The following is a 17868-nucleotide window of genomic DNA, read 5'->3' on the forward strand; positions in this document are numbered from 1 at the left end:
AGTCAACACAAGGTATGTAAGTCTGCTGTCAGAGTAACACACACAACTGGTTTAGAGTGAGCAGAAGGATATTCTAAGATAAGGATCAAAATTATAGTATGGTAAATACATAATCTACTAGTACAGTGTTCTATGGTTGAATATGAACAGGTCTCAAAAATCATGGGGAAATGAATTTCAAAGAGAATGTGTGGTTTACGTGAACTTGTGGAAGTCCCCTCATGTTACATGCTGTCCGTAATTGTGTTTGATGATCTTTTACTTGGATGGATTGTTTTCACAGTAGATTGCTGTGTACCAGCATCACCACAGAGGTGTGAGTAGTGCATTATGCTATAACATTATGATAGCTACAGTATCAATAGGTGATGGGAAGTTTTCTGCTCCAATAACACTCTTTTGGGATCATCATCAAATTGCAATCTGTCATCAACCAAAATATTGTTATAGTGCCCAAGACTAATTCACAGAAAGACTGATTATGCCATTTAAAAACCCAAAATACACATATCTAGGACATATTCAATATAAAATCCCCCATATAACTAAGTTTCTATCTGGATAGGTTACAGATCACCTCACCAAACTTTGTGCCTGTGTTTTCCTGGGCTTCTATATTATGGGCCTATTTTATAGATAGGACTCATTTGTAATTTTTCCTTTTTGGTCTTTTTGTCATAACACTTTTTGAAATGGGAATGCTGTGATGTTTCAGTTAATTCACCTATTGAAGTGCCAGAGCAAGACAGACTTTGTACCTTAAAAGATCATGACTTGGGGCAATAAATCTTGAATCTGGGAGTGCTCTTTGATGATGGTGTTTTTATCATAATTTAGAGGGATGACCTGGAAACTCCTGAATAGCACTGATAATAATGAGGAAGAAATTGTGTAAGTGCATAAGAGAGACAATAGCCCATAAATATGTTTAATTAGATTGATGCAGGATATAAGAGTAAAATTCTATCCTCTAATCCTCCTTTGATTTACTATGTGTCAATATAGCAAGAAATGGAAGTGGATTTTTTTCAGAGGAGCCAAAAAAGGACCTGATTTTTGATTCAGTCTTGGAATCAACAAAGTGGTAAAGAAGCTGTAAATAGGAAACTGATCTCTGATTTATGGAAGGGGGGAAGATACCAAAAGCATAGATGTTTACCCTGATATGGTTTATAACCAGGGCTCTAGCATTTACTGTTTGTGTGACTTTAAGCAATTTGCTTAATTTTTAAAAATATTTATTTATTTGAAAATCAGAGAAAGAGAGAGCGAGAACGAGAGAGAGAGAGAGGTCTTCTATCTGCTGATTCACTCCCCTAGGTGGCCACAATGACCAGGTCTGGACCAAACCAAAGCCAGGAGCTAGGAGCTTCACTTGGGTCTCTCACGTGGGTGTAGGGGCTCAAGCATCTGGGCCGTCCTACTCTGCTTTTCTCAAGTGCATTACCAATGAGCTGGGTTGGAAGAGAGGCAACTGGACATGAAGGGGCGCCCATATGAAATGCCCGTGTTCCAGGTGGTGGCTTTACCTGACTTAACACAAAGCCTGCCTCAGTTTGCTTAACTTCTAAAAACTTCAGCACCCTCATTTGATAATAAATAGTAATACATATTTGAATGTTGATAGGATTTAATGAAAAGATTAATCAATTTATGCAATAAATATACATTTAAAATTGTATCTTTAGTTGTATGGCAGTGCACAAAACAAAAGTCATCTACCCTTCAGAAGGGGTTAAATATGCCAGTAACAAAATTACAGATGAATGATAATAAGAGTGATACATGACAGGTGATGGGCTTTAGAGAAGCACTGCGTTTTAGATAGATTTATCCAAAAAGCCCTTCACAGGAGATAACTTTTTGGCTTAAAACTGACTTTTGAAAAGTCAATCAATGAAGAAACAAGAACAAAGCCTCTTAGGCAGAATGGACAGCAAATGCGAAAACCCTAGAATGCAAAGTTAGCTGGGAGTAGAAAAACAAAAATGGTTAGAGTCTTTTGAGAGAGGCAGAATGGTGCTTGAGATGAAATTTACATCTGCATACCAAATAAATAGCTATTGAAATGTTATTTGTTGATGCTCTAAAAAGATTTCTATTACAGTCTTAGCAAGCAATTGGTCTAATGATGGCATGATGTTATTGGATTTAGCAGTGAAGAGTTTAATTAATAAATTACTAGACTAGAAGGCCGTATATCAAATTTTAATTCACATTGTTGATATATGACATGAATTTGTGGAATGATATAATCTCAGCATTCATATCAATAATTCTCTACATTTACTCCTCCTATAGTTTTCATATATTACATTCAGAACTAAAATTGGCAACATTATAACTAGTAAGTTCCCTCTCTCTCTGTCTATAAATGGTATGTCATATAAGATTATGACATGTATGCCCTACTAAATTTCTGTGTTGAAACCCTTACTCTCGGTTTGAAAGTATTTGGAGATAATGTATTTAAGTAAGTAATTTAGATTAAATCTAACCATAGGGGTGAGGCTTGGACAGGACTAATGTCCTTATAAAGGGTCGAAGAGACACCAGAACTGCATATATGTAAATAAAAAGCACATGTAAGGACAATGTGAGAAGACATCCTCTAGAAGCTAAGGCAAGAAACTTTACAGAAACTAATGTTAAATATATATATGTGTGTGTGTGTGTGTGTGTGTGTGTGTATGTTTGTGTATGCACTACATTATGTTGTAGTAGGCTAAGCCTCTGCCTTTGGCACCAGCATCCCATATGGGTGCCTGGTCCTGTCCCAGCTGTTCCTCTTCTAATCCAGCTCTCAGCTTGTGACCTGGGAAAGCAGTGGAAGATGGCTCAAGTGCTTGGGCCTCTGCACCTTCACAGAAGATCTGAAACTCCTGCTTCCTGCTTCAGATCAGCCTGGGTTCAGCTGTTGCAGCCATTTGGGGAGTGAACCAGCAGATGGAAGCCTTCTCTCTGTCTCTCCCTCTCTGTGTCTTTAACTCTGCCTCTCAAATAAATAAATATTTTTTAAAAAATTATTCATTTATGGAAGGGGAGAGGGAGTGGGAAAAGGGAGGGTTGTGGGTGGGAGGGACGTTATGGAGGGGAAGCCATTGTAATCCATAAGCTGTACTTCGGAAATTTATATTCATTAAATAAAATTTAAAAATAAAAAAAAATTATTCATTTATTGGAAAGAGTTAACAGAGAGGGAGAGACAGAGAGACAGAGACAGAGTCAGAGACACATACACACAGAGAGATCTTCCATCTGCTGGTTCACTCCCCAGATGGCCTCAATATTTGGGGCTGAGCCAGGCTGAAGTCAGAGGCCTGGCTTTTCATCCATGTCTTTCACAGATGCAGGCACCCAAGCACTTGGGCCATTCTCCACTGCTTTCGCAGGTGCATCAGTAGGGAGCTGGATCAGAAATGGAGCAGCCAGGCTATAAACTAGCAACCATTTGGGACCTACATTGCAGGTGGTGGCATAAACCCACTGCACACAACGCTGGCCCCAGAAACCAATGTTGCCACACCTTAATTGTGGATGTGTAGCCTGAATTTATGTTTTTGAAGCCACCACATCTATGATACATTGTTTGGGCAGCCTATACAAACTAATACATCCTAGTTTCAAGCAAACAAGTTGGTTTACTACACACTTTCATGGATGGATATTAATAGAAGCCACAAGATTCTTGGTTCAGAGACAAAACTTTCCTAATAGATAGTCTGGAACTATGACAATCAAAGTTTCCACTCATAAAATGTGTAAAAATGTGAGTCCAATGGAGAATTATCTTCCAAACTAAGATTTCTCTTGTCAAAACCAAGAATACCAACAAGAAAAAAAATGATGTCTCTGGAAATTTATATTCAATTTTATTTAAAGAAGAGCTCCATTGAATAGTTTTATAATTCTTATGTGAAAGGTAACTGACAAATTCTATTGTAAATTTCTTGTTCAGTATAATCATAGCATTTTATTATAGGGACTAGTTCTTTAAATTAACATGCTGTTTTCCAAGAGCAGTAACCTTAGGCAAATATAACCAATTTGCTGGGCACACATTATTGATAAATTTAATGCTGATCTTTTAGAGGTCAGATAAGTTAGTGGAAAGGAAAAGTAATTAAAAATGCTTGTTGTGACTAACAGAATTTCATAGGCTTAAAGATGGAGTTTTTTTATTTTTAAAGATTTTATTTCTTTGAAAGGTAGAGTTACAGATAGAGAGAGGGAGAGACAGAGAGAAATGTCTTCCTTCTGGTGGTTCACTCCCCAAATGGCTGCAACAGCTGGGGCTGAGCAGAACTGAAGCTAGGAGTCAGCATCTCCTATGCTACAGGTCTCCCATCTAGGAGCAGAGGGCAACCACTTGGGCCATCTTCTACTGCTTTCCCAGGCCACAAGCAGAGAGCTGAATCAGAAGAGCAGTCAGGACATGAATTGGCACTGATATGGGATGCTGGTGCTGCAGGTGGAGGCTTAGGCTACTACACCACAGCACCAAGTCCTAAAGATGGAGTGTTTTTTTCACCCCCAGCAACCTTTTATGTAAGGAATACAAACCTCATACATTTCGTAAATACAATTTTAGGAACTTAGTGATCCTTCCCATCCATACTCCCACCCTTCTTCCTCCTCCCTCTCCTATTCCCTTTATTATTTTTTACTGAGATCTATTTTTGATTAACTTTATACACAAATGATTATCTAAGTAAAGAGTTCAACAAATAGTATGAAAAACAACTGTTCCTCAACAATTGATACAAGGGCTGTTCAAAGTTGCTGCATCCCGAAGTGCCAAATTTATAGATTATGTTTTAGGTGATCTATTAGTTATCACAGATCAGGGAGAACATATGATATTTGTCATTTTAGGACTGGCTTATTTCACTAAGCATGATGTTTTCTAGTTTCTTCCATTTTGTTGCAAATGGCAGAGGTCTTTACGTATTTTTAATCTGCTTTTAATACAATTATTACTAATCAGTTCCAGCGATTTCAAGGAGTCAGTTATAATTTGTAAGACTTTCTTCCTTCTACCTCTCTCAGGGTCGTCTTCCCAAAAATGGATTGAAAATGTTAATTCACTTCTCCTGGACAGGATCTACACATATTCCATGTACAGGTATTATTTTAAACAAAATATGCACCGCACCCCTTTGCAATTCTGAGACACTGTTCATCAAAAGCCATATTCAGTTTGTGATTATATTTTGTTTTTATTGTGCATAAGAGCATCTTTTCATATACTGGTGCTTATATATAAATGTATAGAAAGAGGACTGAATTGACCCTTGAACAGAGATTCAGTCAAAAGAAATTTTCTTTTAAAGAAAAGTATTAACTCTCTGTCTCTCTCACTGTCTATAACTCTTCCTGTCAAAATAAAATAAAAAAAGAAAAGTATTTAATAATATCAAAAAAGTATAAAATGCTGAACTGTATTGTGCAGAGGACCATCACAAAGGTAGAACTTGAGTTCCTATAAAACTTGCAACATACAAATAAAAAAATGAGGACTGTCTAAAATGCATCATAATAGTTTAATATATAATCACATACATTAGAAAAAATCAATATAGAAGTTAAATATTCAGGAAATGCAGACAGAAACCAGACAGGGTGAAATGGTTTTAAAATACAAGATGAAACCATGATTAGGCAAGCAATTTGTGTCTATCATTGGTATTTCGGAGGGGATATAATATTTACTTTCTTTTATGAAACTAGAATTCTCTTGTAGGCAAAAGCTGTTGTACTAGGCCTTCAGACATTCTACTCTTCCTAAGATGAACTGGGGTTGCTGAACTGTCTGTCTCTCACACAACTTTTCTTGTTTCTTTGAATTGTTCTCCACATTTCCAAACATCCCTTTAGCATTCTGCCACATATAGTGTTCACAGACGGAAATAAACTAGATTTAGATATGATTATACTTTAACATCTTACTGCTTAATTCTTCTCAGCCCTGTCCTTACTTCACTAAGGTGTTAGTATATCGGCCAATATCTGCTTTTGAGTGATTAGAAGTTTGTCCTTTCTGAAGATTCAAGAATAGATGAAGAAAAGCTCTAAGGTCCCAGCTGAATCTACTGTACTCTTTGCAATTGAATTCATAAAATGGTGCCCTTCTTGGTAAAATAACCTTCTACTACAAGAGAGAAGATGAAATATTTATTTAAAGTGTATAAGGCAGCAGAATGTCAGGTAGTAACATTTATTATAATATATAGGATTTTAGATCTGTCAAGCTGGGACTCTTCTTTAAGTGCCACCATATAGTAAAGATGATCACAAAGATAATATAACTTTCAATCTTTTAGGGCTTCAGTGAATAAACGTCTTCATTTGTGTTTGGCACCAACTAGTATAAAAATGGATAGGGCAGTACTGAAAGTATCTTTGCAATTAGATAGTTTGCAAATTATGGCAGAGTATGCTTATACCCGATGTTGCCAATAGCATTAAATAAACACTAGACAGACATGTTCAGTGTAGCATTCCCATAACAATGAATTATTTTTGAGTGATTGTGGAAAATATATGCATGTAGTGTATGTGGCAAAAATTAAGTAATTCTTGCATAGTAAAATCTTAAATCCTCAAATAAAAAATTGATACCAATATATAGAGCAATATACCAAGAATCTGTGCCATTAGCCATTTGTTTAAACTTTCTAAGTCTCAATTTCCTAATCTGTACAATTACAAATTGGCCAGGAGTTATCTTGTTCATCTAACCTGTTAATCTGTGTTTATAAGGCTCATTATCTGTCTTTGCAATTCACTATGTTGTTACTTTGTTTATCTACTCATTAGTTCATTTATTCAGTGCTGCACTTTATTGTTGTCAAGCACCACCCTTAGCTTCAAAGAACCAATGAAAACAGGGATGGGGTGAAAGGATAGACGTTTGGTGGCCTCCATTTACTTTTATCTACAATGTGAAAGACAATGATTAAAAAGTGGCAGAAGTAAATATGTCCTTGTGACTGTGATGAGTATAATAATGAAGGAGCCCATGGCCATAGGTGGGCATATGCTCTAGTCAACAAGAATGAGGGAAAGTCCTCTGAAGTTCATGTGATAAAATTTAGATCTGAGAGAAAAGGCAGAGTAAACAGCAAAAGGAGGCTAAAGTTAGGACCACAATAAAAAGGAGTAAAATTTTGTTAGTATGATTTAATAAGACAAAAGTCACACAGTTATCATCTCAACTAAATAATCTTTGGAATCTTATTGACCCTAAGCATAGCTTATGGATATATTTCAATATGTTACAATTTTAAATATTGCTTCTTACTTTATTCCCTCTATTTATTATTATCATTATTATTATTAGCATGTTGAAAAGCTGTTGTTTACTAAAATAGCATTTTCATTTTTAGCACTAGTTCACACAAATTAATTCTCTATTTTTAGCCAATAATTGTGCAATCCATAAGTCTTATAGTGGCATTGTCCACAGTGCTTGTGTTTCATACAAAGGAAAAAACTGAGTTGATCCATTGACTTTTCTGCTTATTGGCATACATGCTGGTAGAGTGGTCTTCTCATGATATGGTCATCAACATTAGAAATAACTGGAAGATATCTTAATTAGAATCCTTCCTAACAAATGAAGTTTTTCAGTAATTGAAGATGTATGTGTGTATGTTGTTTGCCATATGAATCCAGGAATCGTTTTATGACAATGACACATCCTCACTTTCTAAAACCACCAGAGAGAGAGAGAGATTGTTTTGAATTTTCTCATATACTTTTCATCTGGAGACTGATCTAATGATTTAGAGTCGCTGTTCTATCCTTTTGAAAGTTAACAGGTTTTGCATTGTTTTTTTAAAGGTTTAGAGACAGCAAATTTTTAATTTTGATATTCAACTTCAGAATTAAATACTAATAATATTTTAATGAAAAATTAAAAAAATATTTGTGAAAATTAGAACCATAGATAAAGCTTTCTATATTAAAGAACACAAACTTACAAAAAAAAAAAACTTTAAAAGATTCTAATGATGTGGGTAGATAATGATAGTACAATAATGCATTTCCCAGAATGACAGCTCGTGATATCTGTAAATGGCTTTTGGAAGAAGAAAGAAAACACACCGCTCCAATCAATACACAGATAGCCTGTAATGTAAAGATTAAGATCAGAATATTTAAAAATTTAATACTTTGCCACTCCATATAGCACTCTGGAAGTCAATATCCTTGGAAACTTGCTCCATTTCCCTTCTTTGAAAGCATTATATATTTAACGTTTTTAAATTATTTATCTAGTTCATGTGATTAAAAATGAAAAAAGTTAGTCCATCCATTATCTTCTGCTGCTGCTGTCTGGATATTAGTTTTTACCTCCCTTTAAGTCCATGATTTTATTTCCTTCTGATCCTGTAAAGAAAACTCAATAGATACATCAAGAGAGCAAAGGGTAACCTCATCTGCACACTAACATCAGAGGAAGCTGCACTTAAACAATGGGCATTAGTGGCTGTGTATGAACATTACGCATCATACTTTTATTTGATTTTACTTCAGATATTGTAGTTAAAACATGAGGTAGTTAGTGGCAAGAAGGCATATAGCATCTCATTTCCTGGCCAAATATGGCTACTGGGTTTATCTGTTGTTTTTTTCTTTTAATGCATTCTCAAAGTTACTCCAATGTCACCCTTTCCAGAATAAGAACATTTTAAATTGTATTATTTTAGTCCTTCCTCTATAAAATTGCTATCATGAAAGGAAGTCTCACATTTTAAAAAAGCAGGAAATTATTTTAAAAATAGCCATCAACTTTAACATGATTTTTCATGAGTGCAACTTTATGATTATTAATTTTCTTCCCTTTTAAGCTTTTCTAATATATTTCCTTTAGATTTTATGAAATTCAGAATTGTTGGTTTTGTGAATGTGCTCTCTAATTGAATTATAAAATGTGACATACTATTTCCTTTGAGGATGACTTCTGATGTTAAATGTTTCTTTTACTATCTCACAGCATCTTTTATCACTACCTCAGTAATGTTTTTATTATTCTTCTAACATTGAAATATTTAAAATGTTTAAAGAAGGAAACACTTAAAAGAAAATTAAGATATTGAGGAAAATACCAAAATATCAAAGACTCACCCAAATAGTCAACTGATTAAGAGAAAGTAGGACCAGGAAGCAGTCTATTTTCTCTACATATTATGTTAACAGTTCTTGAAAAGAAATCTGTTAGAAAATTTTCTAGAAATCTCCTATGGTCCCAACAGAGATCTCATCATGGCACTAAGCTCCCCAAAACATTGACTATCATAGCTACAGTACATTAGGCACAATGTTTAATATTCCTTTTGTTTTATTCACTGTAAAGCCAAAGTAGCTCCAGTATTGCCATGTATTAGTCCATTTTAAATTGCCATAACACAATGCCTGATGCTGAGTAATGTGCAGAGTAGAGAGTGAGCTAATGATTTTGTTGGCTGAAAGTTTGACTGAGTAGTCTCATTTGTTCACCTCTGGTGAGATCCTCATGTAAGATGGCACTACAGCAAGAGTACATACAAGAGGGATTACACAGCAAAATAGGAAGTCTGAGAGAGATTTAGCAGTCAGGGTCAATCTTTTCTAACAACTGATTCTCACAGGAACTACCCAGAGTTCCCTGAGAACTAATTTAATCCTTTCTGATGAAGTACTTTCCCCTTTCCCCAGCAACTAATCACATAGGTTCCACCTCTTAAAGGTTCCACTACCTCAACACCTCCATGCTGAGAACTTAGCCTCCAAACATAAACCTTGAAGAACAAATCATATCTGACCATAGCAACATATTTTCTTCTACTTTATCTGAAGCAGGGTGAACAAGAGATTGGAGAGATGATCCAGTCTAAGATATTTGATGATTCTATTGATTATGAATAAAGTAGGTAAAGTGACAGAGGATTTTGTGTTTTATTACTTTGGGGCCTTGGGGCTTCTCTCTCTCTCTCTCTCTCTCTCTCTCTATCTCTATCTCTCTACATATATTTATACACACACACACACACACAGAGCTGAATTTTTGTCACAGCATAGACTGAGAAAGTCTTAAAGACATCAGGCCAATATGGAGAACCTGTGGACAATTTTATTATTCCTTTGTAATTTAGCTCTCCTTAGATGGAAATAAACAGTTGATTGCCTTCATTTCTTATGATTAGATTTCAACTGAGAATATGGGAGATAAATGGGGTGTTTCCAACATCACCACTGCTGATTTATAAAAAGATGAAACATATGGTGAGAACAAAAATTTATATTCTGCAATTTTGCTAGATTGCAGATATATATAGTCCTCCCAATTGTAACTGTATCATTTTTAAAGATCTATTTTTATTTATTTGAAAGGTGTGTGTGTGTGTGTGTGAGAGAGAGAGAGAGAGAGAGAGAGAGCGAGAGAGGGAGAAAGAGATATCTTCCACTGTTTCACTCCCTCAATGGTCACAACAGCTAGGGCTGAGCCTAGGGCAGGCTGGACTGAAACCAGTGTTGTGGTATAGAATTCTAGCATCTAAGGCAGCATTTTAACCCACAGCATCTTGACAACCGTCCCCTTTCATATCTTTTCATAATGACTTCAGTCCACTGGTCTGCCTATTTTAAGCAATCTATGTTAAGAATGGATTTTTCAAAATTTATTTTATTTTATATTAAAGGGAACACATTTCATGCATTTCATACATACACTTTTAAGAATATAGAAATACACGATGAAAATTTTTGAAGGACATATCAAGAATTAGAAAGAAATAACTAATTTAAGGCCGGCGCCGCGGCTTACTAGGCTAATCCTCCGCCTAGCGGCGCCGGCACACCAGGTTCTAGTCCCGGTCGGGGCGCCGGATTCTGTCCCGGTTGCCCCTCTTCCAGGCCAGCCCTCTGCTGTGGCCCGGGAGTGCAGTGGAGGATGGCCCAGGTGCTTGGGCCCTGCACCCCATGGGAGACCAGGAAAAGCACCTGGCTCCTGGCTCCTGCCATCGGATCAGCGCGGTGTGCCGGCCACAGCGCGCCGGCCGCGGCGGCCATTGGAGGGTGAACCAACGGCAAAGGAAGACCTTTCTCTCTGTCTCTCTCTCTCACTGTCCACTCTGCCTGTCAAAAAAAAAAAAAAAAAAAATAACTAATTTATAGTGGCATAATAGTATAAGTTATATTCTTTGTATGGAAGGAACACGAGCACAATTATGTTATAAAAAACCTACATAATCTGCAGATGGATTGAAATATAAACTTGCAGTTTATTAAGTGTAGAAAAAATATCCTTATTCCTGGTCTTGTTCAGTTTTACTTCTTTTTTGAGTAGGTGTCTCTGGGTCTGTTCTGAAGTATCACATGCTATCCGTTATCAAATCCAGATTGCATTGAGATGTAGGGTCCTCTTATTTGAACTATAGTTTCTCTTTGTTAAAAGCCTTTACTTAGGGAAGGCATGGTATCAACTGCCCATGTCTATCTTGGCATTGGAGCAACCTACAAAACTCCAGCATCTACCAGTCTCTTTGCAAAAATACTCCAAAATTAATGTTCAAAACTTGATAGCCTCTTGCATTCAACAGTACATTGTAGATTATCTATCTCGCCTTTTGAAATCTTCCCATGTCATTAAAAATAATTGACTATGTTTATCAACATATTTACAAGTAAATGTCTGACATACTTTATAAACACATACCAACTTTATGTATGTTTTCAAATTTAGTATTCACCAGTAAGTAGGTAAGTGATTATAAGTAGCATAATTAATTCCTGTTTAGAAATATGAAAGCATAGACTCGGGGGATTTAAGTAAAATATCTGGTAAATAAAATATTAGGATTGTGAACCTCCTTTTGTATATTCTGGAGTTTTGCTCCTAATTTCTTAATGTGTTATTTCCTGGAAATCTTTAATGTTTATTTATAAATGCTTTTTTGGTTTTTATCTTGCATGCTCTTTTTTACATCTATTAACAAAATCATTTTGAGTAAATGCAAAGCCATCAGTGCCTTACTCCTAGACTCTTGTGTTGCCTTAAGACATTGGGTACTCTTATTTTCCCCCACCTCTCTCTGTGTGTGTGTCTCTCTCTGTCTCCCTCTGTGTGTGTGTGTGAACATATATAATATTTGGTTTATTCTGTAATTTAGCATAATTTCTTTATTTGTTCATGTGCTGTATCTATATTTATATAGGATTCTACTATCATCTCTTTAGCTTTATCATTTGTTATTTTCGTCATTAAAATAGTCCAATAAAACTTTGACATATTTTTACTATATGGGGTTTTAATAGTGTTATTTTTTAAGGTTTGATAATTGGATAACTATACATTATAAACTGCATTATTTTAAAATAACACTGATTCTTACAGAAATGCACTTAACTATGATATGGATCTCTTTGAAGCTAGAGATCTTGCATTACAGAATTTGAAATTTCTTGGCTTTGACACAGTATTTGTAATGTGTTGGATAGGCAATAGATATTTATTCAAATGAACTGAAAAAATGCTTGCTTTCTGCTTACTTATTCAAATCTAACTTTAGCTATCAGCTGCTTAACAACAATCATTTCTGGAGGTGTTACTCTCCCCTTTTAGACTGAAAATTCTTACAACATATAACTTGCAACTGAACAGTGGTCTCCTTTATTTAACTCTGTAGCTTCTTTCTTGCTTTCTAATTTTAGTATTTTTTCTTTGTCTGCTAGCTTATTCTGTGTTCCTTTGATCAGCCTTTCATTCCTGCTCTCTTCACTGGATGGCTATTTTTAATTTGAAGTCTTAATATCCAGAATATAGCAGCAACTTAAAAATTCATCACCAAAAAAAAAAAAATAATTAACAACCTATTTTGTAAGAAATGGACAAAGGACCTTAAATGATAGTTCTCAAAAGAAGAAATACAAATGATCAATAAATATATGAAAAGATGCTTAACATCACTAGTCATCAGTGGAATGCAAATCAAAAATACTATAACATCACCTCACCCCTGTCTGAATGGCTAAATTCAAAAGACTGAGAAAAACAAATTCTGTTGAGGATGTGTACAAAGAGGGACTCTTTCACAGTATTGATGGGAATGTAAATTAGTGCAGCCACCATGGAAAACAATATGGAAATTTCTTTAAAAACTAGATATAGACTTGCCATATAATCCACTAATCCCAATAGTGAGTATATTCACAAAAGATATGAACACATTGTATCAAAAAAGAAAGATTAATAAAATATAATTCAGAAAAGTTAAAACCATGGTTATTATACCCATATAAAACAAATGTCAAAATTTTAATTTAACCCCAATGAAAGAAGCAGGAAGATATTAAACTCGGTTTGAAGAATAAAGTGAGGAATTGGATTTTTAGTTTGTCAGTCAAAGAAATGAAAAGATAATTTTGGTAATAGATGCATTACTAGTTAACGGTGAATGTGGACAATCTTAGTGCAACTTTTTTCCCTTCATCAGAAATTGTTCGCATTGCTCTTTCTGAAAAATCACCTGCAATGCTCTTACATGAGGATTGTTTCTGATGCTCTTAGATAAGAATTGTATCCATTGCTATAAGTTTTCTATAATTTAATATCTATCAGAAAAAATTACAAAATACCTATTAAATAGTATATTTGTTACAAAGGTAAACATATTAGAAAATTAGGTTTTCTCCAGAACGAATGGGTTATTGAAAACACTATTCTGAAAAATATCCCCAAATTTTGGATAAGTTTTATGAAAAATGTAATCGCTAGAGTGGAATATGATTGCAAATGGATCTTCTATTGTGTAGAAACATAGATACCATAGCAAATCCTTTATAAAACTGATAGAAATTCTCTCACCATCTAAGACAGGTCTGACTTTTTGTTTGCTTTGCTTTGGCACTTCATACTCGCTGGTCTGTGATCCATGTGGTGTGCCTGTGTAAAATGTGAAAAGTTTTCATAGATAAGAATATTTCTCCACCATTCAGGCTGGCAGTGTAGCTTTCTACCTGATGAAACCTTGTAAGTCTTTGACTAAGATGGGAAAGATCTGAACTGAATCATGACTCCTTTATTTTATATTTTCTTTTTTTAAATGTTTCTCAGGAACTAAAAGAAACCAAACAATGGAACTTGTAAAGACCTTGATATTATATCTACTGAAGAAACATTTCAGAATAGAGGATAATACAGTTAGCTTGTGAAAGTAAGTAACTATTTTGATTAGAATCATGCCGTACCAAAGAACAGTTTTGTTGTTATATTTAATTAAAACTGGCCAGTAAGGTATAGCACCCATATTTTCCTAAATATAAATATTTGACTCTTGTTTTTTGTAACCTAATGGGGGCTCAAAAATATTTGTTGGATGGAGTAAATGTTCATTAAAAACAAAGAACTGTGATATTAAACCATTTGTTATTTTTAACAAAAATTGTCTCAACTATGTTGCTTTTGAAAGAATTTTTAAATGTCATATCAGTTGGTTGCTTGCCTAGAATTACATTTACTTTTGACTTTTTCTTCCTATCTTGTTCCTTGGCTGGCACCATACTGGAATGTAATATCTCCAACACTTTCACTGACTCTGTTCTCCAGAATACCAGTGTTGGAGAGTAATAATCGAGATGTATTTCTTTACTGCTGCTTAGAATTTCTTCCTGATTCTGCTGCTAGAAACTTTACACCTTTGGTTTCTTTCTACCCAAACAAGATGCCATAGTTTAAATCTGTGGTGTGTATTTAGGGTCTTTCTTCTAAGTTATCTTTTGGGGACTGAGGATAGAACTGGGAAGCTTGAATGTTACTAACTTAAAGTAGTCTATCCAATTCATTTTCTGTCCATGCACACTATCGGGTCATTCTATTTGGGCGATAGTGCATCATTTTTTTTCTCTCTCAAATCTCCTGAGAGATCCTGTCATTCTAACAGAGTCTGCTACCTGTTATTATCAAAAAAGAAAGTGTGTGTATGACAAAGTTTTAGTATTTTTAGATGGTTGAGAAAGAGAATATAACAACAGCTCTGTCTTTCCAGTCAATGGTTGAAAGGATAATAGAAAGTAGCAGGTGTAAAACTGATGAAGAAATCAAATGGGTAACCTAGCTCTGGATGGGATGACAGAGGGACAAGCAAGAGGACAGCATATGGGGAAGGAACTATTGTTATCAGACATTCTAGTATAATAAGCCCTAAGTTCCTATTAAATATGACTGTTTAAATTCATAGGGATCAAGGGCTCATGATAAAAAAGTGACACATAGAAGAGATATTCTATTTTTGGAGTTCTCATATTCCCTCAGACAGAATTTTTTCACATGTGCAACATTGATTTTGAGTTTTGTGTTCTAGGGTTGGTCATACAAATGGAGAAATAAGGCATATAAAATCAGTATTTTAAATACTTTGTTACCTTTAATATATTTATGACAGAAGCATTAGAAACTTCTTAACAGAAAACATAGATGATTTGAGTCCCTTTTCCCCTACCTGTCCTCTCCTCCTCTCCCCCCAATTCCAATGCTCCCAGCAAGACACACTGAACATTTCATGATGACTTGAAAAATAAGAATTTTATGAAATATTTGATGCAAGGTATTTATTATAACCATAATTTAAATGTTAGTAAATGACTGAGAATTGAAACCTGCATTTGCAATAAATACTAATAAAACAATATTGAGCTGCAAGTTTGACGTACATCTGGCAGTTCCTCCACCTGCAGTTCAAGTGTGAGAAGCAGAGTGCACTGGAAGCAATTACATTTTCAGAATGAAATGAATTATAATTCTTGATTCTTTCACTCATTCACTTCAATTCTTGCTCACTGCCAACATGTAACTAGAGATTTAATAACTAGTGTTACCCTGAGAGAATGCTTTAGGAATAAATTTAGATTAAAAAAATAGATCTACATCCCTACCTAACTGGCGGATTTCTCTCTCCTGCTTAGGAGCAGACTGACGGAGCTTACTCACCTATCCACACTCCTTAGGCACTTGTGCATTGGCAGCTCTGCTTTTTCAGCCATGATTTTGTTTTTTATAAGGTTTTATTGAGTTATCTGGATGACAGGGATTTGAAAAATGCTTACCTAGAAAACCTAGTAATGGGTGAAGAAGACGTGGAGGCCTCAGAACCTGATTTCAGAGGAGATAAATGACAAAAACGAATAATGTTTAATTTGAGAATAGAAAGACAGTTCAAAATGTTTGTGGAAAATTGGATTACAAGATAAGTTTAATTTTGAAATCCATACATATAGGATCATCAAAGTGTTCAGGGAAGATGTGTGTTAGGAAAAAATATACATGGGTTTAAAAATTGCATGAGAAGGAAAAGCACCTTTCAATTCCACTTTCCACAAACTTTTAAAGTCCCCTAGCATATGGCATTGCCAAATTTCAGTAAGAGGAGATGGACTGAGGATGCTCTTTTTGTTCAGTGTGATTCCTTTGTACTAGTTGCATCAGGTTATATATGTATGTATATATATTATATATAATCTATATCTTATACATATATATGTACTAGTTGCATCAGGTTTTTTATATATGTGTGTGTGTATATATATATATATATAGTATATAGTATTTTTTCATTCTAGCACTCCTCTTCTTTCAATCCTCTTCTTCCTCCTCCTCCTCCCCCTTCTCCTCCCTCTCCTCCTGCTCCTCTCTCTCCTCCTCGCCTTCTTCTTCCTTGTAGACCAAATTTAGTTCTTGTCCAGACCTGGAACTGAGCTGATGCCTGCTCACTGCAAAACCAGTGAACTCCTTTCTAATCAGACACTGGGAACCAAGTGGAGTGTGATGTTCCTACCTGTGAACACAGATCCATAGTGTCACACAGGTGCTACTGTCTCTTCTCACACACTTCTTCTCAGGCTTTACTTTATTCTAAAACCCCTTTGCATTATTAGACATTGTTTTCGATAAAACAGCAATATGTCAAGTCTTACTTGACATCATTGAAGTTGTTTATCACACCTTCTTCCTCCAAATGTCTTGGATTCTGCTGTAGCATTTGCGAGTGTTTCTACCCAGTTCATCATTCATTTTCTTTTTTTTTCTTTTTTTTATTTATTTATTTTTTGACAGGCAGAGTGGACAGTGAGAGAGAGAGACAGAGAGAAAGGTCTTCCTTTGCCGTTGGTTCACCCTCCAATGGCCACCGCGGCTGGTGCACCGCGTTGATCCGATGGCAGGAGCCAGGTACTTATCCTGGTCTCCCATGGGGTGCAGGGCCCAAGGACTTGGGCCATCCTCCACTGCACTCCCTGGCCACAGCAGAGAGCTGGCCTGGAAGAGGGGCAACTGGGCCAGAATCCGGAGTGCCAGCGCCGCTAGGCGGAGGATTAGCCTAGTGAGCCGCGGCACCGGCTCATCAATCATTTTCAACCCACTTTATGGAGATTTCTGGCTGTGCTCTACTCACATTAAAATGTGTATACACTACATGTAAACACTGCAAAATTTGAAATTCAAATAATAAAAAAATAAATAGATGAAATGAGTTTCCCTTTATTCTCTAATCTCCAGTAAACTAATTTGTTTCTATAGAACAATCAGTGAGCATGCTTTTTGCTCTTCATTGCAGAAGCTGCAGACATTTCAAAAGATCTATAAATATTTTTTCTACTAATCATAGCATATTCTATGTCCTATTTTGTCCCCTTGACTTTTTTAACTTTATAGATTGGTAGATAATAATATTATATATGATTATCATTTAGTATTTCTATTAGAGCTACCTCATCCTGTGTAATGACCTGATCATATAATTCATTTAAACTGTGTCCCATAGATTCATATTATTTCTGTTTTTCCCTGCAAAATTGTTGCATTAAACATGTTTCTCCAGACTTCACTATGAA

General features: G+C 35.4%; 1 long non-coding RNA gene across 6 annotated transcripts in view; it reads left to right on the forward strand.

The window, feature by feature from the left end:
• The window catches only part of LOC103346257 (uncharacterized), a 1098305-nt gene that overhangs the window by 909649 nt on the left and 170788 nt on the right, over window positions 1-17868 (forward strand). For 4 of the 6 annotated variants that reach the window (XR_011380304.1, XR_011380303.1, XR_011380310.1 and 1 more), the window contains one exon: window positions 14099-14198. The exons of the other annotated variants lie outside the window; for them this stretch is intronic. This is a non-coding gene — a long non-coding RNA (uncharacterized lncRNA). The remainder of the gene's footprint in view (window positions 1-14098; window positions 14199-17868) is intronic. 6 annotated transcript variants of the gene reach the window in all.

Source organism: Oryctolagus cuniculus, chromosome 1, assembly GCF_964237555.1.
Source record: "Oryctolagus cuniculus chromosome 1, mOryCun1.1, whole genome shotgun sequence".
Lineage (NCBI taxonomy): Eukaryota > Metazoa > Chordata > Mammalia > Lagomorpha > Leporidae > Oryctolagus > Oryctolagus cuniculus.